This window comes from Pelophylax lessonae, assembly GCF_965119305.1.
Source record: "Pelophylax lessonae genome assembly, chromosome: 4".
NCBI classification, from domain to species: domain Eukaryota; kingdom Metazoa; phylum Chordata; class Amphibia; order Anura; family Ranidae; genus Pelophylax; species Pelophylax lessonae.
Genome location: NC_138771.1, coordinates 188611786 through 188635902, shown reverse-complemented (window position 1 = coordinate 188635902; position 24117 = coordinate 188611786). Strand labels below are relative to the sequence as shown.

Genomic DNA, 24117 nt, shown 5'->3' with positions numbered 1-24117 from the left:
CCCTGTCACCCCCCTCTCTCTCCCTGTCACCCCTCTCTCTCTCCCTGTCACCCCTCTCTCTCCCTGTCACCCCCTCTCTCTCCCTGTCACCCCCTCTCTCTCCCTGTCACCCCCTCTATCTCTGTGTCACCCCCTCTCTCTCCCTGTCACACTCCTCTCTCCCTGTCACCCCCTCTCTCTCCCTGTTACCCCCTCTCTCTCCCTTCACACCCCCTCTCTCTCCCTGTCACACCCCCTCTCTCTCCCTGTCACACCCTCTCTCTCTCCCTGTCACTCCCTCTCTCCCCTGTTACCCCCTCTCTCTCTCTGTCACACCCCTCTCTCCCTGTCACCCCCATCTCTCTTTGTGTCACTCCCTCTCTCCTTGTTACCCCCCTCTCTCCCCCTGTAACCCCCCTCTCTCCCTGTCTCTCCCTCTCTCCCTGTCACCCCTCTCTCTCTCTGTGTCACCCCCTCTCTCCCCCTGTCACCCCCTCTCTCTCCCTGTCACCCCCTCTCTCTCCCTGTCACCCCTCTCTCCCGTCAACCCCCTATCTCTTTGTTTCACCCCCTCTCTCCCCCTGTCACCCCCCTCTCTCCCTGTCACCCCCTCTCTCTCTGTGTCACCCCCCTCTCTCCCCCTGTCACCGCCTCCCTTCTCACCCCCTCTCTCTCCCTGTCACCTCCTCTCCCTCTCCCTGTCACCCCCCTCTCTCTTTGTGTCATCCCCTCTCTCTCTGTCACCCCTTGTCTCCCTTTTACCCCCTCTCTCCTCCTTTCTCCCTGTCACCCCCTCTCTCTCCCCGTCACCCCCCTCTCTCCCTATCACCCCCCTCTCTCTCCCTGTCACCCCCCTTTATCTCCTTGTCACCCCCTCTCTCTCCCCATCACCCCCTCTCTCTCCCTGTCACCCCCTCTCTCCCCATCACCCCCTCTCTCCCTGTCACCCCTCTCTCTCTCCCATTCACCCCTCTCTATCCCTGTCACCCCCCTCTCTCTCTGTGTCACCCACTTCTCTCCCCGTCACACCCCCTCTCTCCCTGTCACCCCCTCTCTCTTGTGTCACCCCCTCTCTCTCTGTCACCCCTTCTCTCCCCCTGTCACCCCTGTCTCCCTTTTATTCCCTCTCTCCTCCTCTCTCCCTGTCACCCCCCCTCTCCCTGTCACCCCTCTCTCTCCCATTCACCCCTCTCTCTCCCTGTCACCCCCCTCTCTCTCTGTGTCACCCACTTCTCTCCCTGTCACACCCCCTCTCTCCCTGTCACCCCCTCTCTCTTTGTGTCACCCCCTCTCTCTCTGTCACCCCTTCTCTCCCCCTGTCACCCCCTGTCTCCCTTTTACCCCCTCTCTCCTCCTCTCTCCCTGTCACCCCCCCTCTCCCTATCACCCCCCTCTCTCTCCCTGTCACCCCCCTTTATCTCCTTGTCACCCCCTCTCTCTCCCCATCACCCCCTCTCTCTCCCTGTCACCCCTCTCTCCCCATCACCCCCTCTCTCCCTGTCACCCCTCTCTCTCCCATTCACCCCTCTCTCTCCCTGTCACCCCCCTCTCTCTCTGTGTCACCCACTTCTCTCCCCGTCACACCCTCTATCTCCCTGTCACTCCCTCCTCTCCCTGTCACCCCCTCCTCTCCCTGTCACCCCTCTCTCTCAGTGACACCCCCTCTCTCCCCCTGTCACCCCCTCTCTCCCTGTCACACCCCCTCTCTCCCTGTCACACCCCCTCTCTCCCCATGTCCCCCACTCTCTCTCTGTGTCACCCCCTCTCTCTCCCTGTCACACCCCTCTCTCCCTGTCACCCCCCTCTCTCCTTGTCACCCGCTCTCTCCCCCTGTCAACCCTTCTCTCCCCTCTCTCTCTCTCCCTGTTACCCCCCTCTCTCCCTGTCATCCCCTCTCTCTCTCTTTGTGTCATCCCCTCTCTCACCCTGTCAGCCCCCCCTCTCCCCCTGTCACCCCCTCTCTCTCACTGTCGACCCCCTCTCCCTCTCCTCATCACCCCCTCTCTCCCTGTCACCCCCTCTCTCTTTGTGTCACCCCCTCTCTCTCTGTCACCCTCCTCTCTCCCCCATGTCACCCCCTGTCTCCATGTCACCCCCTCTCTCCCTGTCACCCCCCTCTCTCCCTGTCACCCCACTCTCTCTCTGTGTCACCCTTTCTCTCTCTGTGTCACCCCCCTCTCTCACCCTGTCACCCCCTCTCTCTTTGTGTCACCACCTCTCTCCCCGTCACCCCCTGTCTCCCTTTCACCTCCTCTCTCCCTGTTACCCCCCCTCTCTCCCTGTCACCCCCTCTCGCTCCCTGTCACCCCCCTTTCTCCCTGTCACCCCCTCTTTCCCCCTGTCACCCCCTCTCTCTCCTTGTCACCCCTTCTCTCTCTGTGTCACCCCCTCTCTCCTCCTGTCACCCCCTCTCTCTCCCTGTCACTCCCCCTCTCTCCCTGTCACCCCCTCTCTCCCCGTCACCCCCCTCTCTCCCTGTCACTCCTCTCTCTCCCTGTCACCCCTCTCTCACCCCCCTCTCTCCCTGTCACTCCTCTCTCTCTGTGTCACCCCTCTCTCTCTCTGTGTCACCCCCTCTCTCTCCCTGTCACACCCCTCTCCCTGTCACCCCCCTCTCTCCATATCACCCCCTCTCTCCCTGTCACCCCCCTCTCTCTGTCACCCCCTCTCCCTATCATCCCCCCTCTCTCTCCCTGTCACCCCCTCTCTCTCCCTGTCACCCCCTCTCTCTCTCTGTGTCACCCCCTCTCTCTCACTGTCACACCCTCTCTCTCCCTGTCACCCCCTCTCTCTCCCTGTCACCCCCTCTCTCCCTGTCACCCCTCTCTCTCCCTGTCACCCCCTCTCTCCCTGTCACCCCCTCTCTCCCTGTCACACCCCTCTCTCTCTCTTTCTCTCTCTGTCACCTCCTCTCTTTCTGTCACTCCCTTCTCTCCCCCTGTCACCCCCTCTCTCCCTGTCATCCCCCTCTCTCCCTGTCACCCCCTCTCTCTCTGTGCCACCCCCTCTCTTACCCTGTCACCCCCTCTCCCTTTCACCCCCTCTCTCCCTGTCAGCCCCTCTCTCTTTCTGTCACCCCCCACTGCCCCTGCCACCCCCGTCACCCCCTCTCTCCCTGTCACCCCCTCTCTCCCTGTCTCCCCCCTCTCTGTCTGTGTCACCCCCTCTATCTCTCTGTCACCCCCTCTCTCCCCTGTCATCCCTGTGCCTTGCTTGGGCAAAGCTTTGCCCAAGCAAGGCACAGTGAATAGCTGGTTGTTAAGGAGCGGGCCGGGAACAATGGATGAGTCGTCAGCTGTCAACGGTCTTCCCTGCTGACAGCTGAATGAAAAAAAAAAACATTGCCGGCAATAGAAAAATTAAAAAAAAACGGCGTGGGGGTTCCCCTCAATCCATACCAGGCCCTTTAGGTGTGATATGGATTTCATGAGAACCCCACACCAAAACATGGCGTGACGTCCCCCCAAAATCCATGCCAGACCCTTATTTGAGCACGCAGCCTGCCAGGCCAGGAAACAGGGGGACCAGCGAGTGTCCCCCCTCCTGAACCATACAAGGCCACATGCCCTCAACAAGGGGGGCTGCTTTGGAGCAGGGGGCTCTGCACCCACCTCAAAGCACCCTGTCTCCATATTGATAGGGAAAAGGGCCTCTTCCCGACAATGCTGGGCTGTGGTTGTGGGGATCTGCGGGCAGGGGGCTTATTGGAATCTGGAAGCCCCCTTAAAAAAGGGGCTCCCAGATCCTGGCTCCCCCTATGTGAATGAGTATTGTTACATTGTACCACTACTCATTAACCAAAAAAAGTGAAAAAAATAGAATAAAATCACACACACAGTTTTTGACAATTCCTTTACTATAAATAAAAAGCCAATGTCCCTGATGTAGATTCATCGTCAATCATGATGCCTGCCGCCACTGCCGGACCAGAAAACAAAAGTTCTGCCCAGAATGAAGTCTTACTACTGACTACTTGCTTCTCAATGTGACAGTTCATAAATAGGTAAGGGGCGGGGCCACCTTGCAATGTCGCCTGGTGGTACCGCTCCCATGTGACATCACCAACCCAGCATGCACGGATCGTTGACGGCAGATAGGGGCAGTGTCACCAGGTGCATCATGGGCGGAGCTTTTTTTTCCAGGACGGGTGATGGCGGCAGGCGGCATAATTGATGATGGATCTACATCGGGGGACAGGTTTTTTTTTTTTTTAATAAAGGAATTGTCAAAAACTGTGTGTGTGTGTGTTTTTTTTTTTACACTCTTTTGGTAAATGGGTAGCCAATGTGTTTTCAAATTTTGTATGGAGTTCCTCCTAAAATCTATACCAGACCCAAAGGGCCTAATATGGATTGGGGGGGGGGGGGGTGGCACCATTTTTTAAACACATTTGTATTGTATTGCCAGCAATTTCCACAGGCAGACTAGGGGGACACTCCAGGCACTATTTTTAAATGAATTTTTAATTATATTGTTTCACTTTAGGCATAATTAAAATCACTGCTCTTTTAAAAACCATCTTTTTTTAAAAAAAAATGTTTCGCATGGATACATGTCCCCCCCCCCCCCCCAGGGCAGTACCCGGGCCCCCATGCCTTTTTTATGGCCAATAACTTGCATATAAGCCTTCAAAACTGTAAATTTTGTTTTTTAAAGTTTGGGTTCCATAGACTTTTATAGGGTTCACAGTTCGGATCTGAACATTGTCCATTTTGGAGATTGCTGGTACGAACCAAACTGAGGGGGTCTTTGACCCATCACTAGATATGGGTATGTAGAGTGGGATAGCCTGAAGGGGATATAGAATTAGAGGTAAAATGTTTTGTTTGCATATGTTGCATCTCCCTATCCAGAGGAAAATCTGTGTTTCCCATAGAGCAGGTTCATTTCTGAAAGCAGCAAGAAGTATTGAGAGTGAAGCGATTCACACGATCATTCTGTATGCGAATACCCAAGTATTTGAAGTGTGAGGATGCCCATTATAACCCACCATTTGTCTATTCATGGGTGCTGCTGAAAGGGTCAAATTCAAAGCTTCAGAATTTTGGTAATGTGTAAATTGGACAGTTACCTATAAGTGATGAGGTCAGCCAAAAGGGTGGGAGGGGTAAAGTCCAGGCTACTGAGAAAGAAGCATATGTCGTATGCATAAGCAGAGACCTTATGTTGATGGGCACCCACATTTATCCCTGTTATGTTTGGGTTTGCACAGATAGTTCTTAGGAAATGTTTAAATGTCCAGATTTAAAGTGCTTTGTGGCTAACAAATCAGTGTACTAGGTTTCTGGGGAGTGCCACAAGAAAAGCCCATTTAGACCCCACAATCTTCGATCAAGAGGGGTTTGAGTACAGCCTCCAAGGCAGCATAGAGGATTAGCTGAATCAGATAGATGCTGTGTAGAGACCAGCTAAAGAAGCTTAACCACTTGCTGACCGGCGCACGACTATTTACTGCGGCGGTCAGCCCCTCACAGGCAAAGCGACATAGGTCTACGTAGCCTGTGAGGCTCTAGGGAGCGAGCGCGCGCCGCCGGAGGCGTGCTCCCGCTCGCTCACTAACCCCCCGCGCGTGTGCCGCCGGGCACTCTCGATCGTCCGGTACAGCGGAAGAAAGGCAGGCGGCTAATGTAAACACAGCCGCCTGTCATTCTCCCCTGTGTAAGAATGGAGATCATACGGTTCTGCTATGTAGGACCGTTGATCTCTGTTCTTACACCTCAAGCCACATCCAATCACAGTTAGAAGCACGCCCCTAGGGACACACTTAACCCCTCCTTCTCAAATAAAGTTAACTCCTTCCCTGCCAGTTTCATTTTTACAGTAGCAGTGCATATGTATAGCACTGATTACTGTAGTAATGCCACTGGTAACCCCAAAAGTGTCAAAAATATCAGTCAAGGGTCCGATCTGTCCGCGGCAATGTCGCAGTCCCGCAAACAAAATCGCAGATCACCGCCATTACTCGTTAAAAAAAAAAAACAACAAAAATGACAAAAATCTTTCCCTTAGTTAGTAAACGCAATAACTTTTGCGCAAACCAATCAAAATACGCTTTTTGCAATTTTCTTTTACCAAACATATGTAGCATAAAACAAATTGGCCTAAAATGTAAAAAAAATTTGATTTTTACATTTTTTTGGGGGGAATTTCATATAAAAAAAATGTGAAAAATATTGTTATTTTTGCAAAATTTACGCTCTTTTTTTGTTTATAGCGCATGATCAAAAAATTGCACAGGTGATCAAATACCACCAAAGGAAATCTCTGTTTGTGGGAAAAAAAGGACATCAAATTCGTTTAGGTACAGCATCGCACGACCACACAATTGTCCGTTAAAGTTACGCAGTGCCGAATCGCAAAATAGGCCCTGGTCAGGAAGGGGGTAAAATCTTCCGGGGCTTAAGTGGAAAAGTTTTGGCCAAAGACAAAAAACATCTATGCTGTACCAAGAATTTTGAAAGAACTAGAAAAAAAAAAAACACCTGTAAAAACATACATAGATACATTTTTTCTCAGCATATTAGAGGAAAATGCATCCAGCCTCCTAGGATACTGAGGCCTGTCAGTTAGGGATGGGCTGGCTACTGGATAGTGGTCTGGGCTTCAACTTTTTTGCCAATGTCCACCTGAAGGCAGTTGCATATAACCCACACATTTAGGAATTACTATATCTCTGTGTCCTTCAATGGATGATAAAAACATTTTTTTCACTCAACTACCATCTCAAACAAAAGAAATACGCAATTCACAATTAATTCTACCTGAGAATGCATAATTGTAGAAACAGTGTGTCTGTTGCTAGCTGGACAAGAAGTTACTAAGTACAAGTTAGTGCAAACCTATTATATCTATTAAACTGCCGGCAGCACACAGTCAAGATTTCAAGGAAGACTGAAGCTCCATGAAGCAATGTTGTGCGTGAGTATGCTTTCATCAAGCTTATCTTTTATCACTGAAATTTACAGAAAGACAAAGAAACACCATATTATCTTCCCGGCATTTTCAGCATCGGTTTTGCAAATCCCACCATTTCCACTTTGTCTCTGTATTTGCTGACATAAAACTGAGGATTTGGCCCGTGTATAAATGCACTTTATTTGATAAGTAGAATATGCTGGTGTTTTAAAAATTATTAAAAATGAACGATTCTTCCTTTGAAGATAGTAAATCAACATTTAAAAAATGTGTGATGCAAAATCAGAATTGATTTTCCAACATGTTTGTCATTTTGCCTCAATGTATACAGTTTCCTTAAGTAAATTGTTTTGCGGATCTGTTGCATACTTTCCTAATTGGAGACCTGCCAGCATCAACACTTTATGTTGCAACACTAAATTACTGCCCCTCAATTGGCAGCAGCGCTCCCTCCCACGTGTGCCTTCAGTTACCTATCAGGCTGATAAAAAGGTCTATAAAATAGGTAACCCAACAGCCAACTAAAGCAGCTCACATGGCAGGCTGACAACGCTGCTGCCAATTGCGAGGCAGCAACTTAGAGTTGTCTTCCTGAAACAGGAAGGTTTGTTACTGACAGAAACTCAGAGTAAAATTTTGCATGAGACTCACAAATAATTACCTGCTTGAACTGTACTGTACTGTATGTCAAGGGAAATTAATAAAAAACATATTTAGTACATACACTATATTACCAATAGTATTGGGACGCCTGCCTTTACACGCACATGGACTTTAATGGCATCCCAGTCTTAGTCCGTAGAATATTGAGTTGGCCCACTCTTTGCAGCTATAACAGCTTCAACTATAACAGCTTTGAATCTTCAAAAGATTGTCCACAAGGTTTAAGAGTGTGTCTTTGGGAATGTTTGACTATTCTTCCAGAAGTGCATTTGTGAGGTCAGGCACTGATGTTGGAGAGAAGGCCTGGCTCACAGACTGCGCCGTAATTCATCCCAAAGGTGTTCTATCGGGTTGAGGTCAAGACCTTGCTTTGCGCACGGGTGCACAGTCATGTTGGAACAGGAGGGGCCAACCCCAAACTGTTCCCGCAAAGTTGGGAGCATGAAATTGTCCAAAATGTCTTGGTATTCTAAAGCCTTCACTGAACTAAGGAGCCAAGCCCAACCCCTGAAAACAAACCCACACCATAACCCCCCCCCACCAAATGATATGGACCAGTGCACAAAGTAAGGCCCTTAAAGACATGGATGAGCAGGTTTTAGATGGAGGAAGTTGACTGGACTGCACAGAGTCCTGACCTCAACCTGAAAGAACACCTTTGGAATAAATTAGAGCACAGACTGTGAGCCAGACCTTCTCTTTTGCTTTTGGAAGAATGGTCAAAATTTCCCATAGACACACTCTTGGACCTTGGACTCTCACCTTCCCTGATGAGTTGAAGCTGTTATAGCTGCAAAGGTTGGGCAAACTCAATATTGAACGCTACGGAATAAGACTGGGATGCCATTAAAATTCACGTGTGTATAAAGGCAGGCATCCCAATACTTTTGGTAATATAGTATATGTGAAATACAATCATACAATCAATACACTGCAATTACAGAAAAGTAACTGTTATACTACAAAATATAGTTTGCTTCTATCTTCCTTATTTGACATGATCACCCCGTTTTGAATTATGAAGCATGCGGTATCAGCTGTGCTTACTTCATTCCTAACAAATTGCGAAAACAAAGAGCCCTCCTCATCTCTATAAATCCTCTTGTGAAGAGGTAGAAAACACAGGAAGATATCTGCTCACAAGGTCTTAGGCACAATCCACAGGTATTTCTTTTACTTATTGAATAGATATAACAAAAATCTTTTAGTGGTATGTTTAGCACTAGCAGACCAAAAGGAAGCAAATAGGTTCATTGTTGGAGTGTTAGAAATGTACATGCAATTTATAGAAAACAGGATTCACCAAAGCATGATGCCAGACATACTAAAAATGGATTTTGGGTTTGCTTACAATTTAAAGTCGCATTACTTTACTTTTACATTGCTTTTAAAAGATATGGATGTACAGCAAGTGAAACCAGGAGATAACACAAAGGGCAGAAAATATGCTTTATATATTTTAAATGAAAAACACATTCCTTGTGCTATTGTTGAGAATTATAAGCATCAAGGGAAGGTGGTTTTGTAGAGATGCAGGACAACATGCAATATTTCAGAACAGTGTAAGCATACCAAACTATTGATAGAATAAAAGTAGATGGCATTTGCTTTTCTGTGTCTTCATTTTCTTTTAACATCATAGATTGCTGTAAGTCAGATGTGCTTAAAAAATGACCATGGCATTCCCTATAACTTCTTTTATTTAATTATAATGCAAAAACGTATAGAATGCAATAAAACTCAAGCTGATAGACAGTCAATATCATTTTCTTAGCAGGGCATCTTTTACATCCAATATGTACTGCCCTCAAGTGCCAAAGCCCTGAAACTGCACTACACCCTACATTTTCTAGTACCGCAGTCACACATCCACACATCATACAACCTGTAGAGCTAATTTTGCACATGAACAGAAGGGCAAGTATATTCATAAATCAGCTTCTTTCAGTCCAGCTTTCTAATTTTATACTTTTATCTCCTCCGTCACTTTCATCCGAAGAGCCAGTTATGATTTATTAAGTAAGCAAACATTTGTCCTTTCTTTCTGGATTCAAAGAGTAAAATGTACTACCTGCTATATTTGAGTCCAATGGGAAATCTTCAGATAAAACAACCCATTATCTACAATCTTTAATTCTATTGTGAACAGAGCATTTTTTGTTGTTTATATACATTTTGATGTAGAGAGCATGCTGTGTTACATTTTCAACATTTTCAACTACTGTATAAGACTGAACAAATGCATAAAATATATAACCTTTGCCACGTGCTAGGTATTAGCTGATACATTTTTTAACACATTCATAGCATTCACTTTGTCTGAAAAGCACATTTTAATAACAATGAATGCTAAATCAATTGGTAGACTGTATGAAGGGGCATAGGCAAGTGTTTACAATTGTGTGTACCCAGCGCTGTCTAACCATAAATTGCTTAATATATATCGCTGTTCATTATTTGTGCAGAAACATAATATTTAAATCACAATATATACTTTTTAAAAAATTAAAGTGCAATCAATGCAAAAAATATGTGAAAATAAATAGTGCACTTATTCAATATGTGAATGAAGGATCACTTAAAAGTGATATAGTGAATTAACCTTTAACAGATTAAATAATATTTGACCACATTAAAATATACTACAGTTTCAAATTCAAAAGAATCATATCCAGAAACAATATATAGTGGAAAATAAATGTTCATACAAATGGTGAAATAAATGTAAATCCAATTATTATATAAATGAAGAAAAAACTCCTCCAACCCTCCTCCAACAGTGTTGAAAAGTAAACATAGGTGATAAACAACAAGTGATGTGAAAAGTCCAAAAAGATTCAATTAAAATGAACGTGACTGGAATAACCCTCCACCTGGTGAAATTCCTCCTTATCCGGCGGAAAAAGGTAAGTGCGTTAAGTATAATCCAGCTGTTACAACATGTATGTATCCTGGTATAGAACACCTCCAACCATGTACAGACCACCGGTGCAGAACAAGCAAACCAAGCCTCTTACCAGATCTAGAAGGAAAATCGGCTCAACAATCGCTGATATAAAGCTGAAGCCTTACTCCCTCCTCCTTCAGTCCGGATAGATGGCTTTCTGCTCTCACGGTGTGTCTCCGATCGGTAACAGTGTTTCTATGAGCCTTCCAGGACGGCAACACATGAGAGATGAAAGGCTCCACCCTGAGGGGCGGCGGCGGCTTCTTCCTCCTAACCCCAGCTCCACTTCCCAGGTCTCCCTTACCTGCCTTTGCGCAACCTAACCTGACAGCTAGCACTGCTTACAACCGCCGAGTCACCACCCAACGAGAGACCCGCCCAAACGCAGCATGCTGTGTTACATTTTCAACTACTGTATAAGACTGAACAAATGCATAAAATATATAACCTTTGCCACGTGCTAGGCATTAGCCGATACATTTTTTAACACATTCATAGCATTCACTTTGTCTGAAAAGCACATTTTAATAACAATGAATGCTAAATCAATTGGTAGAGTGTGTATGAAGGGGCATAGGCAAGTGTTTACAATTATGTGTGTACCCAGCGCTGTCTAACCATAAATTGCTTAATATATATCGCTGTTCATTATTTGTGCAGAAACATAATATTTAAATCACAATACATACTTTTTAAAAAATTAAAGTGCAATCAATGCAAAAAATATGCATGAACAATAAGTCCTTTAAAGTTCCAACAAGTAGAGAAGAAGTAGCTTCTGAGGACACTTCCTGGGTGGAGCGAAATGCATTAAGCAGGTGGATACTTCTAGTTATGTCACGTCCGCTCTTTGGAATGCAAACCACGACTTTTGACATCAATACATGCAAGAGGAGAGTTTTGTAAGTGCACAGTTAGCTTTAATATGTTTTTTTAACAATAAAAACGGAATTACACTATGGATTTCTCCTGATTCTGTCTCCCTACATTCATATGAGGTTCTTGGACCTACCTGCCGGAGTCACAAAAGAAAGAAAAAAAAATGTTTTGCCACTGGAGGATTATTTTTGAAACACAGGCGTTTAACCCATTACTAGTCAGTGAGTAAGGGCACATAAGGAGGGAAGCACAACGGCACTTGTTGGAACATACTGGCACCGGAAGAATAAGATAAACAGCACTTTAAAGGACTTTTTGTTCATGCACATTTTTTTGCACTGATTGCACTTTAATTTTTTTAAAAATTATGTATTGTGATTTAAATATTATGTTTCTGCACAAAAAATGAATATATATATATATATATATATATATATATATAAGCACTTTATGGTTATACAGCACTGGGTACCAGTGGCGGCTGGTGCTCCATGGTCCGGGGGGGGGGGGCAGATGGACCGCACCATACACCGCCGGACCACACCAGGCCGCACACCATACCCCCCTCGACCACAGCAAAAAAGGAGACAGGATACAGGACACAGGACAGGGCCCCCCGCTCACTCACCCTGCCTCGATATCTGCAGCAGCAGGCGGCTGTGGCTTCGGCTTCTTCCCCCTGTCTTCTGTGTCTCCTCCCTCCTCCTCCATGCCCAATGGCATGGCTTCTCTTTTCGGCCAATCGGTTCATGATTGGCCAGGAGGAGGATCCATGTGACAATAGCGAATTTTCATTCGCTATTGTCACATAACTTGGTGGGATCAGAGTGCAGTGCTCTGCGCCCAGAGCCCATCCTTGTTTTAGCCTGTGAGTGCCTTTGGCTCTAATCACATGGTTAAAAAAAGCCCCATTGAACTCCATGCATCCGGCGCCCCGCATGTAGATTAAGGGGGCCGGACGCATGGATGGGGGGGGCGGCGCCCCTGCGCCGCATATGCACCAGCCGCTACTGCTGGGTACTCACATAAAAATACCTGAGAGGAAAATGAACCTTACGTCCCAGCAGGAGGCTTGTATACGCATTCCACACACTACATAGCGCGGGATCATAATATTTTAAAGTGTTTACATGGCTCTAGTACAAATCACATACTGCCCCATAGTTAAGAATCTTTACCTCTTCCTCTCCCCACACTGGTGCAAGCATCAAATGGTGCATTTGAAAGCTAATTTGCCCAAGTTAATATATTTTGCAATGTATCTTTATTATTATTAATGAGAGGATGGCATGGGGCCCTGGTTTTAATTTAGCATCAGTAATGGAAAATTTAGGAATACCCCTAGTGTGTTATTTATATTAGGAATGTAACATGACTCTTGACCAAGACCGCTCATTTTGCATTTCATATATGCCGAATAATGTGATTTAAAAAAAAAAAACCATATTGCTTTAAGGCTACATAAGCAGTTTCTGTTTTAACTTCATTCATAAGAGACAGATACTCAGAAACAATACTCAATATCTACACAATAATGGAATAATAAATGAATGCAAACTCAAGTTATATGTTTTTCCTTTTTTAATTCAAGGACACATTATAAAGACAAATAAAAATACTATTTAACCGCTTGCTGACCGTCCGCAGGCTGGCTAGGCTGTGCAAACCGACATCAGCTCACGGAAGCAGTCCGGGGGGCAAGCGCACGCTGCCGGCCACGAGCGCCTGCCCCCACTAGGTGGCGTGGATGCCGATGCACGTGATCGCTCCCCACTGAGAGACAACACCGGTTAGCTGTTGTAAACACAGCCGTCTGTTGTTCTCTCTGAAATGATCACAGAGCACCTGTGATCCTTCTATATAGTAACACAGGTCTCTGTGGTCATTTCACAAGCCCAACCCCCCACAGTTAGAAAACACCCTCTAGGCTCACATTGAACCCTTTGATCACCCCTAGGTTAACCCCTTCCCGGCCAGTGTCATTATTACAGTAACAGTACATATTTTTAGCACTGATTACTGTAGTAAAATCACTGGTCCCCCCAAAAGTGTCAAAAATGTCAGTTAGGGGTCTGATCTGTCCACCGCAATGTCGCAGCCCCACTAAAAATCGCAGCTCACTGCCATTACCAGTAAACAAATATATATATAAAAATGATACATTTTGAGCAAACCAATCAAAGTACGCTTATTGTGATTTTCTTTTACCAAAAATATGAAGCAGAATACAAATTGGCCTAAAATGATGCAAAAATTAGATTTTTTTTTTGGGGAATGTTATATAGCAGAATGTGAAAAATATTGTTTTAAATTGTCGCTATTTTTGTTTATAGCACAAAAAATAAAAATCGCATTGATGATCAAATACCACCACAAGAGAGCTCTATTTGTGGGAAAAAAGGAAATCAATTTTATTTTGGTACAGCATCGCACAACCGCACAACTGTCTGTTAAAGAAACACAGTGCCAAATCGCAAAAAATAGCCTGGTCATTCGGGGGGCAAACCCTTCTGGTCCAGAACTGGTTAAAGACAAATATGACTACTACAATTCAATATTTCACATTTGATATCCCCCAGTAAGCAAAGCTCTAGGGCCCCTTCTCCCACATACAGTAAACTTTCTGTTCTTAACTGCTCTGTTTACCAAGGTCAATAGCTTAAGCTCACATGAACAAAAATGATTGACTTATCCCTTTGCTTTCCCTTCCTTGCCTGCTCTTTTCACTAAAGTAACAGCTTCTACTGTGCTCTCTATTTAGGGAACCAGTTATGCTCTGTGACCCCAGTATTTTTTGTAAGATAATAAACATGAGATTAAACTTCTAAAAAAACACACACCAATGCAATTCCCTTTAAACATATAGCATGTATTATTATAAGCCCCAACTGTACAAAATAGCATGCCTTGACATAATTCTACATTTAGATACATATCAACCCTCAGTAAAATCACTTGGATAAAACTGGTATCTTAAAAAAAAAGGTTAACCATTGCTCTGCTTAATATACACTCTCCCAACTAAAAATAACAAAGCAAAATAATTACATATAACCATAAAATATTTTTTTTATATAGCAACTACACTTGACTTTACAAGTCTCATGCTTGATGTTGTGCTTTAATAAAACCCTTGTACCCCAGCAGGCTCCTCATGTAAACCATCATGAGCCAAACATCTCCAATGCACTTAAGTGAACGTAGATGATTTATATCTTTTGAATAATGCAACCTATTAAGCAGACGCATAAAAAGGACAGGGTTAAGTGGAAAAGCAATCCTTTATTTTATATCATTAGGGAATATCAGATTATAGCCAGTCATAACTAACATTCAACTGATATAAGGTTCCAATCAACACAAAATCCATTAGCTGACTTAGTGGCCTTAACAATCCTACCAGGCCACATCAGCATCTCAAAATGTTATTACTGTGGCATTAAATAAGTTATTTCTCAGAAAAAAAATTCATGCCATTTCTGTATCCATCTGCCTGATGCATTTAAATCATGTATTTGCATACATTAAAATTATCTTTCTCATTGCAGGATTCCTGATTATATATTTCCAGCAATTGTGATAGCCAGAAATATGGACTATTTATCAAACTATGTGGAAAGACAAAAGACAACTGAACAATAAATCACAAAACCAACACTGAAATAACAGGAGAGTTTGATTGCCTTAGCGTCTTCCTTTAACACACATTCTCAATGTGTGAACAGTTTATTAGCTTGGATACAGCTAATGATGAAAAGGGGTACATTTGATTTTTGAGATTCTCCTCCAAATACTATTTATTTTCAAGTAATTACCCATAAATCCTATCTAACTGTATTTGTGATATAAAAATGTGGAAATGTGGATGGCCCACAATTTCCTTCAATTAAACGGTGATAAGACTGAAGTCATGCTTCTTAGCATCCTGATCAATTATGTAAGGCCAGTACTATTTAGAGTTGGGTGAACAATTCAAGCAGAGCAATAGTTCAGTCTGAACATCATCTGTTTGCCTGTTCGGTGAACACCCGAATTTGTTAGCGTTGCATCCTTTACAATAGATGAGTCATCAGCTGTCAATGGGCTTCCCGGCTGACAGCTGAATAAAAAAAAAATTGCTGACAATAGAAATATGTAAAAAAAAGGTTTGTGGGGGTCCCCCTCAATCCATACTAGGCTGTTAGGGTCTGGTATGGATATTAAGGGGAACCCCACACCAAGGGGGACAAGACATTCTTCAGATAAATGAAAAAAGGAAATTAAAACAAGGAATAACTAAATTAAAAACAAAGGATAGAAGGTATGTAGAAGAGAATAAAGGGCTAGCCGACTGCCTTAATGAATACTTCTGTTCAGTTTTTACAGAAGAAAAAGAAGGACCTCCACTTGAAAGGATGACTAATGAATCGTTTGATGCATGTGTCTTTACAGAGGAAGACGTTCTAAGATTGCTGTCTAAATTGAAAACAAATAAGTCACAGGGTCCTGATGAGATACACCCAAAATTATTAAAAGAGCTTAGTGGTGAGCTGGCAAAACCATTAACAGATTTATTTAACCAATCATTAGTAACAGGAGTCGTCCCGGAAGATTGGAAATTGGCAAATGTCGTGCCCATTCACAAGAAAGGTAGTAGGGAGGAATCGAGCAACTATAGACCAGTGAGTCTGACATCAATAGTAGGCAAATGAATGGAAACCCTATTAAAGGATAGGATTGTGGAACATATTAAATCCCATGGATTGCAAGATGAAAAACAACATGGGTTTACTTCAGGGAGATCATGTCAAACAAATCTTATAGATTTTTTTGACTGGGTGACTAAAATAATAGATGGTGGAGGTGCAGTAGACATTGCATATCTAGATTTTAGTAAGGCTTTTGACACTGTCCCACATAGAAGACTTATCAATAAACTGCAGTCATTGAGCATGGACTCCCATATTGTTGAGTGGATTAGGCAGTGGCTGAGTGACAGACAACAGAGGGTTGTAGTCAATGGAGAACATTCAGAACAAGGTCATGTTACCAGTGGGGTACCTCAGGGATCTGTACTGGGACCAATTTTGTTTAATATCTTCATAAGTGATATTGCAAAAGGCCTCAATGGTAAGGTTTGTCTTTTTTGCTGATGACACAAAGATATGTAACAGGGTTGATGTTCCTGGAGGGAAACGCCAAATGCAAAAGGATTTAGGAAAACTAGAAGAATGGTCAGAACTCTGGCAACTGAAATTTAATGTGGATAACTGCAAGATAATGCACCTGGGGCGTAAAAACCCAAGGGCAGAATATAGAATATTTGACACAGTCCTGACCTCAGTATCTGAGGAAAGGGATTTAGGAGTAATTATTTCAGAAGACTTAAAGGTGGGAAGACAATGTAATAGAGCAGCATGAAATGCCAGCAGAATGCTTGGATGTATAGGGAGAGGTATAAGCAGTAGAAAGAGAGAAGTGCTTATGCCGCTGTACAAAACACTGGTGAGACCTCACTTGGAGTATTGTGCGCAGTACTGGAGGCCATATCTCCAGAAGGATATAGATACTCTAGAGAGAGTTCAGAGAAGAGCTACTAAACTAGTACATGGATTGCAGGAAAAAAACGTACCAGGAAAGGTTAAAGGACCTTAACATGTATAGCTTGGGAGAAAGAAGAGACAGAGGGGATATGATAGAAACTTTTAAATACATAAAGGGAATCAACTCGGTAAAGGAGGAGAGCATATTTAAAAGAAGAAAAACTACCACAAGAGGACACAGTTTTAAATTAGAGGGGCAAAGGTTTAAAAGTAATATGAGGAAGTATTACTTTACTGAGAGAGTAGTGGATGCATGGAATAACCTTCCTGCAGAAGTGGTAGCTGCAAATACAGTGAAGGAGTTTAAGCATGCATGGGATAGGCATAAGGCTATCCTTCATATAAGATAGGGCCAGGGACTATTCATAGGATTCAGATATATTGGGCAGACTAGATGGGCCAAATGGTTCTTATCTGCCGACACATTCTATGTTTCTATGTTTCTAATTTTTATTTTTTTTAATTCGATACCAGACCCATATGCAGCCCAGCAGGCCAGGAAAGGGGGGAGCGAGTAAACATCCCCCTCCTGAACCATACCAGGCCATATACCATACCTGTTTTATGGGCAATAATGTGGATATAAGCCTTAAAAATTGGGATTTTTTTAAATTCAGAAGCCAAAGACTTCAATGGGGTTCGTGGTTCGGGTCTGAATTTTTGAAAAGTTCGAGAGATCTGGCCTGAACTGAACCGGTGGTGGGGTGTTTGGCCCATCTCTAGTCCTCATAGCCTATTTATCGATGGTATTGTACTTGAGCTTCAGTCTAAATTGGAAAATCTAGGAGTGATATTTGATGCTAGTTTAACCTTTGATCCACATGTACTAAATGTTGTCAGAATATCTTTTTTCCACTTGAGAAACATTGCTCGGCTGCGACCTATGCTATCATAAACTGTAGCTGAAAAGCTGATCCATACATTTGTGTTTTCCCGACTTAACCACTGCAATGCTCTACTCGCTGGTGTATCTAAACGCACTGTTAAACCACTTCAATATGTACAAAATTCTGCAGCTAGAATCTTCACTAGGTCTGGTACAAGTGAACATATTACACCTATCCTGGTTTCCGTGCCTTAGTACATGTCAGGTTTTGCATAGAGTTTAAGGCTCTTTATGACTTTGTACCTCATTATCTCTCTGAACTTTTAGCAACTTACTCTCCCCCTTGTAACCACTGCTCCTCAAATTCTGGTCTTCTGTGTGTCCCCACTACTCAACTACACTCGATGGGAGACAGAGCCTTCTCTTGCTATTCTCCAAAACTCTGGAATTTGTTTCAAAAGAACATCCGAGAGGCATTTTCTCTAAACTCATTAAAATCAAATCAAAAAATGTTTTTCTTTAGACACGCATTCATGTAATTGTCCCTTTTTTACTTTATGTTATCCTGTGCATTTCTTGTGCTTACGTTGTAAAGCACTTTGAGAAGCTTAAAAGCGCTATATAAAATAAAGTTTATTATTACATAGTTAGTCAGGTTGAAAAAAGACACAAGTCCATCTGGTTCAACCAAAAAAAAAAAAAAAAGCAGTATTGCAAACCCAACCATACAATCCCATATACACAATCCTATACCCGCAGTTGATCCAGAGGAAGGCGAAAGAACCCCAGCGAAGCATAATCCAATTTGCTACAGCAGGGGAAAACATTCCTTCCTGATCCCCCAAGAGGCAATCGGATATTCCCTGGATCAACTTTAAATTATTATTATTAAATTATTAATATTATTATAAATAATATGCAACACAAACTGTGTAGCTATAAGTAATTATGGCAAAATAAAAGAAAAAAGACATTACCATAGGAACCTCACTGGTATCCTTTCTGTAAACTGCAATATATCCCCTTGTACTTATCTTAGATTGGGGGTTACATGATCCAGGAGTCATGGCACTCCAATCCTCTTTTCAGTTTAAAGGGCCTTGTGGTACTGTATATAGGTAGCCTATTCTTCCTAAGAATGGAAAATGGTATACTTTTTCGCTTTGCTCCCTGCATTATATGTTCATTACGACTCCATCTGTTGAGAAAAGGACCAGAGCAAAGCCAGCCTATGGATTGGCATACAAGGGGGGCAGTTAAGTTTAAGGTCACATAGTTACATAGTTGCTAAGGTTGAATAAAGACACCAGTCCAATCCCATCTTCTATATTATTCATAAATAAATTAAACAGAATTGGTCCCAGGATCCTTGGGGGACCCCACCTACCACACCAGCCCATTCTGAGCGCTAGCTATTTATCACCACCCTTTGAACACGGCTCTGTAACTAGTTTTCTATCCATGTACATACCCTATGGTCTATGCCGACAGACCTAGGTTTGTAAAGTAAACGTTTATGGCGAACTGTATCAAATGCCTTTGCAAAATCCAGATATACCACATCTGGCAGCTCACTTCACGTTAGATTGACTGACCTGTAGTTTCCAGGTATATGTCTCTACCCCCTTTTAAATATTGATACCGCGCTGGCTTTCCTCCAATCAGCTTATATCATTCCAGTCAGTACACGGTCAATAACAATTAGGAACAATATTCTAGCTATTACCTGACTTAGTTCTTTAAGGACTCTTGGGTGTGAGTCATCTAGTCCTGGTGATTTATTTATGTTAACTTTTTCAAGTCTATTTCTGACACTGGCTTCTGGTAGCCAGGAGGGTACACTTTGTGATGTTTTATTAACAATACATTGTTGGTTACCATACCCCCCTTTTCCTTTGTGAAAAATTTATTTAAGACCTTTGCCTTCTCCTTGTCTATTTGTAACCAAATTCCCCTCATCTTTTTTGGGGCCAATATGCTCTGGCTTCATTTTATTACTGTTAATAATTTAAAAAACTTATTTCTTTACTCTCCTCCACAATGTGCCTTTCGTGGTCTATTTTAGCCGCCCTGATTGTGCTCTTTCTTACATTTCTTATTGCTTTCCTTGTAGTGTTGGAACGCCGACAATGACCCCTCAGCCTCATATTTTTTGAAGGCCTTTTTTCTCTCTTTTATATGCATTTTTCCATTATGGTTTAGCCACCCAGGTTTAATTTCAGCTCTTTTATATTTGTTACTCACTGGCCAATACCTTTTTTATTATGCTTATAAAGCACTCTAATTTTTCCCTTAGTGTTCCTTGTTCCTAAGATTTTATCCCATTTAATATCATGTAGCATAAAACGCAGTTTAGGGAAGTTGGCTATTTTCAGATTTAGTGTACTTGTGTTACCCTTGTGTTTCCTTTTCCAGTGATTTACTGTTTCCTAAGTTGCCCCGTATTTTCAAATCTGCGATCAGGTCTGTGTTGTTTTTAATCAGTATGTCTAGTAATGCATTATCTCTTGTTGGTACATTCACCAACTGACCCATAAAATTGTCCTGCAAGATATTTAGGAAATGACGAGCCTTAGATAAATGAGCGGTTCCTTCCGCCCAGTCGATATCTGGATAATTGAAATCCTCCAAAATAATAACAATGCCCTGCCTTGCTGCCTTTCCTAAATGTGATTAGAGGTCTGACACCTCCTCCTCCTTCATGTTAGAGGGCCTGTAGCATACGTTGATTATTACTTTCCCATTTGATTCCTCCCTTTGTAGCTCCACCCACAAGTATTCCACCTCCTTCCTTGCTCCATTAGTAATGTCGTCCCTCATGTTCACTTATAAATCATTCTTGATGAACAAGTATACCCCTGCTGAGCTGTCAACCCAAGTTTCTGAAATTTCCACAAAATTTAAATCCTCCTTGTGCATTAGCAGCTCCAGTTCTCCCATTTTATTAGCTAGACTTTTAGCATTTGTGCACATGCCACATAATTTTGTCTTGTCACATAATATTTCCTTGTTGGTCGTTACGAAGCTGCAGTTGGGATTTGCCAACTTACTTACCTTGTGTTTAGGTATTCTAGTCCCCCCACCACTATTGCCCCAATATTACCCCTTAAACTATACTTTAAATGTGTATTTAAACTTTTCAGAAAACCCCCACTATATATTTATTATGCATTCCCAGTAATATACCATATATGTATGTATATATATAATATATATATATATATATATATATATATATATATATATATATATATATATATATATATATATATATATATATATATATATATATATATATATATATATATACTATATTACCAAAAGTATTGGGGTGCCTGCCTTTACATGCACATAAACTTTAATGGCATCCCAGTCTTAGTCCATTGGGTTCAATATTGATTTGGCCCACCCTTTGTAGCTATAACAGCTTCAACTCTTCTGGAAAGGCTGTTCACATGGTTTAGGATTGTGTCTATGGGAATGTTTGACCATTCTTCCATAATATTTGTGAGGTCAGGCACTGGTGTTGGACAAGAAGGCCTGGCTCACAGCCTCTGCTCTAATTTATCTCAAAGGTGTTTAATCGGTTGAGGCCAGTCATATTCCTCCACCCCAAACTCACTTATCCATGTCCATGGTGCGCAGTAACCATGGGGCTATTCCCAAACTGTTCCCACAAAGTTCGGAGCATGAAATTGTCTAAAATGTCTTGGTTTGCTGACGTCTTAAGATTTCCCTTTACTGGAACTAAGGGGCTAAGCCCAACCCCCGAAAAACAACCCCACACCATAATCCCCCCTCCACCAAATGATTTGGACCAGTGCAGAAAGCAAGGTCCATAAAGACATGGATGAGTGAGTTGGGGGTGGAGGAGTCCTGACCTCAACCCGATAGAACACCTTTAGGATGAATTTGAGTGGAGACTGGAAGCCAGGCCTTCTCGTCCAACATCAGTGCCTGACCTCACAAATGCGCTTCCGGAAGAATGGTCAAACATTCCCATAGACACATTCCTAAACCTTGTGAACAGCCTTCCCAGAAGGGTTAAAGTTGTTATAGCTGCAAAGGGTGGGCCAACTCAATATTAAACCCTAATGACTAAGACTGGGATGTCATTAAAGTTCATGTGCGTGTAAAGGGAGGCGTCCCAATACCTTTGACAAAATAGTGTATATTAAAGTATTCAAAGTTTGCTTAGCATTCGTTTTGAAGAAACAAGAAAGAATTGTACATATTTTGTTTATATCGCCAAGGACTTTGCAGATGTGGTTTCATTTGCATAAGATTTCCAGTTACTGTACAGACATAACCAACCTAAAAGCTATAGACCTTTTTTACAAATGTTTACGCTGAGCTAATTCTTCAATCAGATCACCTGTATGAAGCATTTTAAAATCTACAAATAAATGAATGCATAATGTATTGCTGCTGAAATTTCTGAATAATGTATACTTTTCATTTTCAAGACCTCTACATCCTTGTCGCTAAAATAGACTACAGACTAGTAAATAATCTAAAACATAATAAGAATATCTATAGTCAAAGCTTTTTTATTTTTTGTTTTGGATAGAATTGGTGAATTAGTGAAAGATAACTGCCCATAACAATGGTAATTATGTACCACTTACAATAATAATAATAATATTGGAATTGGTAACAATATTGTCTCTGAAAGGGAGAGTAAACTCTGCTTTGCAACTTTTACCTACAGGAAAGCGTAATATAAAGCTTACCTGTAGGTAAAATGAATATCTCCGAAACATGCACTGTTTAGGAGATATTCACATGTTTTGCAACCAGTGATGTCACCAACGCATGCGTACTGCACTCTGAAGGGGTAGCATACTGAGTATGCTATAATTTCAGAGCACTATGCTGTGATTGTGGCTCCTGTGCGCATGCGTTGGAGTGACGTCATTGTGGCTTGGCCATTCAAATGGTCAGAGCCTGCAAACCTGGAAGGAAGACCAGGTGAATTTGGATGTCCTGTCAGCAGTGACAGTACGCCGATGGAGGGCTTCATTGTAAGGTGAGTCTTTCATAATGTGCTAGTATGAGATGCATACATTATGCCACTATCTTGCAGGGGGACAAACTGGAAAAAACTGGAAAAACTGGTTAAAGGAGAGGACAAAATAGAAAAATAAAGTCGACAAAATCATGGAGGGCGAAAGCCTGTGCAACCTTATTGCAGCCTATCAGACTTACACTTGCAAAATTAAGGAATTAGGGGTAAATTTACTAAAGAAGAATATGCTATTCCCTGTGCAATGGAATTTTCCCCAAAGCTTAGTGAATGAGGTACAATTTCACTTTGCAAATAATACCCAATCAAATGGAAGGCAAATAAAAAAAAACAGCATTTTTGCACATGATTGGATGATAGACGTAAGCAGGGCTTCACCTCATTAAGTAAGCTTTGGAGAAATTTAATTTACAAAGTGCAGCTTCCCTTTCAAAGTGAACAGCATATTTTTATTTTGTAAGTCTGAGAATAACTAAGAGTCGGTTCACACTGGGGTGACAGGACTCCTTACTACTTCGGGGGCGACTTGTGCATTCCCATGCACCATGACTTCGGAGCGACTTGCATGGACTTCACATAATGGAAGTCTATGCAAGTCGCTCCGAGGTCGCCCCGAAGAAGTGCAGGACCCTTTTTCTAAGTCGGAGCGACTTGTGTCGCTCCTATTAGAACGGGTCCTGTAGCAGTCAATGGACTGCGAGGGAGCGCGACTTGTCAGGCTGACAAGTCGTCTGACAAGTCGCGCTAGTGTGGACCGGGTCTAAGGGTCAACACACATTATTTATTTTAGACTGGTCATTTTGCACTTTGCAAGGGAATTTTTCCCCGTCTTAGTAAATGAGGCGAATCTCTACTGACTTCCGTCATCCAATCATGTGCAAGCAAAAGTGCTGTTTTTTATTTTCTTGGGCTTTCAAATCACCTCATTGTGAGGTCATTTTCACCTAAAACAAAAGTATGTTGTAATATGCTGGGTGGTACTTGGAGAGGGTCCAGTCCATCCAGAAAGTCCAAAGGCTTAATTGTAAAATAACTATGATTTTCTGACTTATAGGGCATGCTGAGATTTGTTGTTCCTCAACTGGATGAGAGCACTTGCATCTTAATATGGTATCACTGACACACGTATCATTCATCTGTGTGTTTATGAGTAAACACAATGGAAAAATTGACACTCTAGATCAGTGATGGCAAACCTTGGCACCCCAAGCATCATGGAAAATGTGCTTCCATAATATCTAGGGTGCCAAGGTTTGCCATCACAGCTCTAGATCAACACACATCTTACTGAACAGCTCTT

The 24117-nt window shown here is 42.7% G+C and overlaps 1 protein-coding gene across 10 annotated transcripts in view; it reads right to left on the bottom strand.

The window, feature by feature from the left end:
- Positions 1-24117, bottom strand: part of MAGI2 (membrane associated guanylate kinase, WW and PDZ domain containing 2) — a 1130869-nt gene that overhangs the window by 367633 nt on the left and 739119 nt on the right. The window lies entirely within an intron of this gene.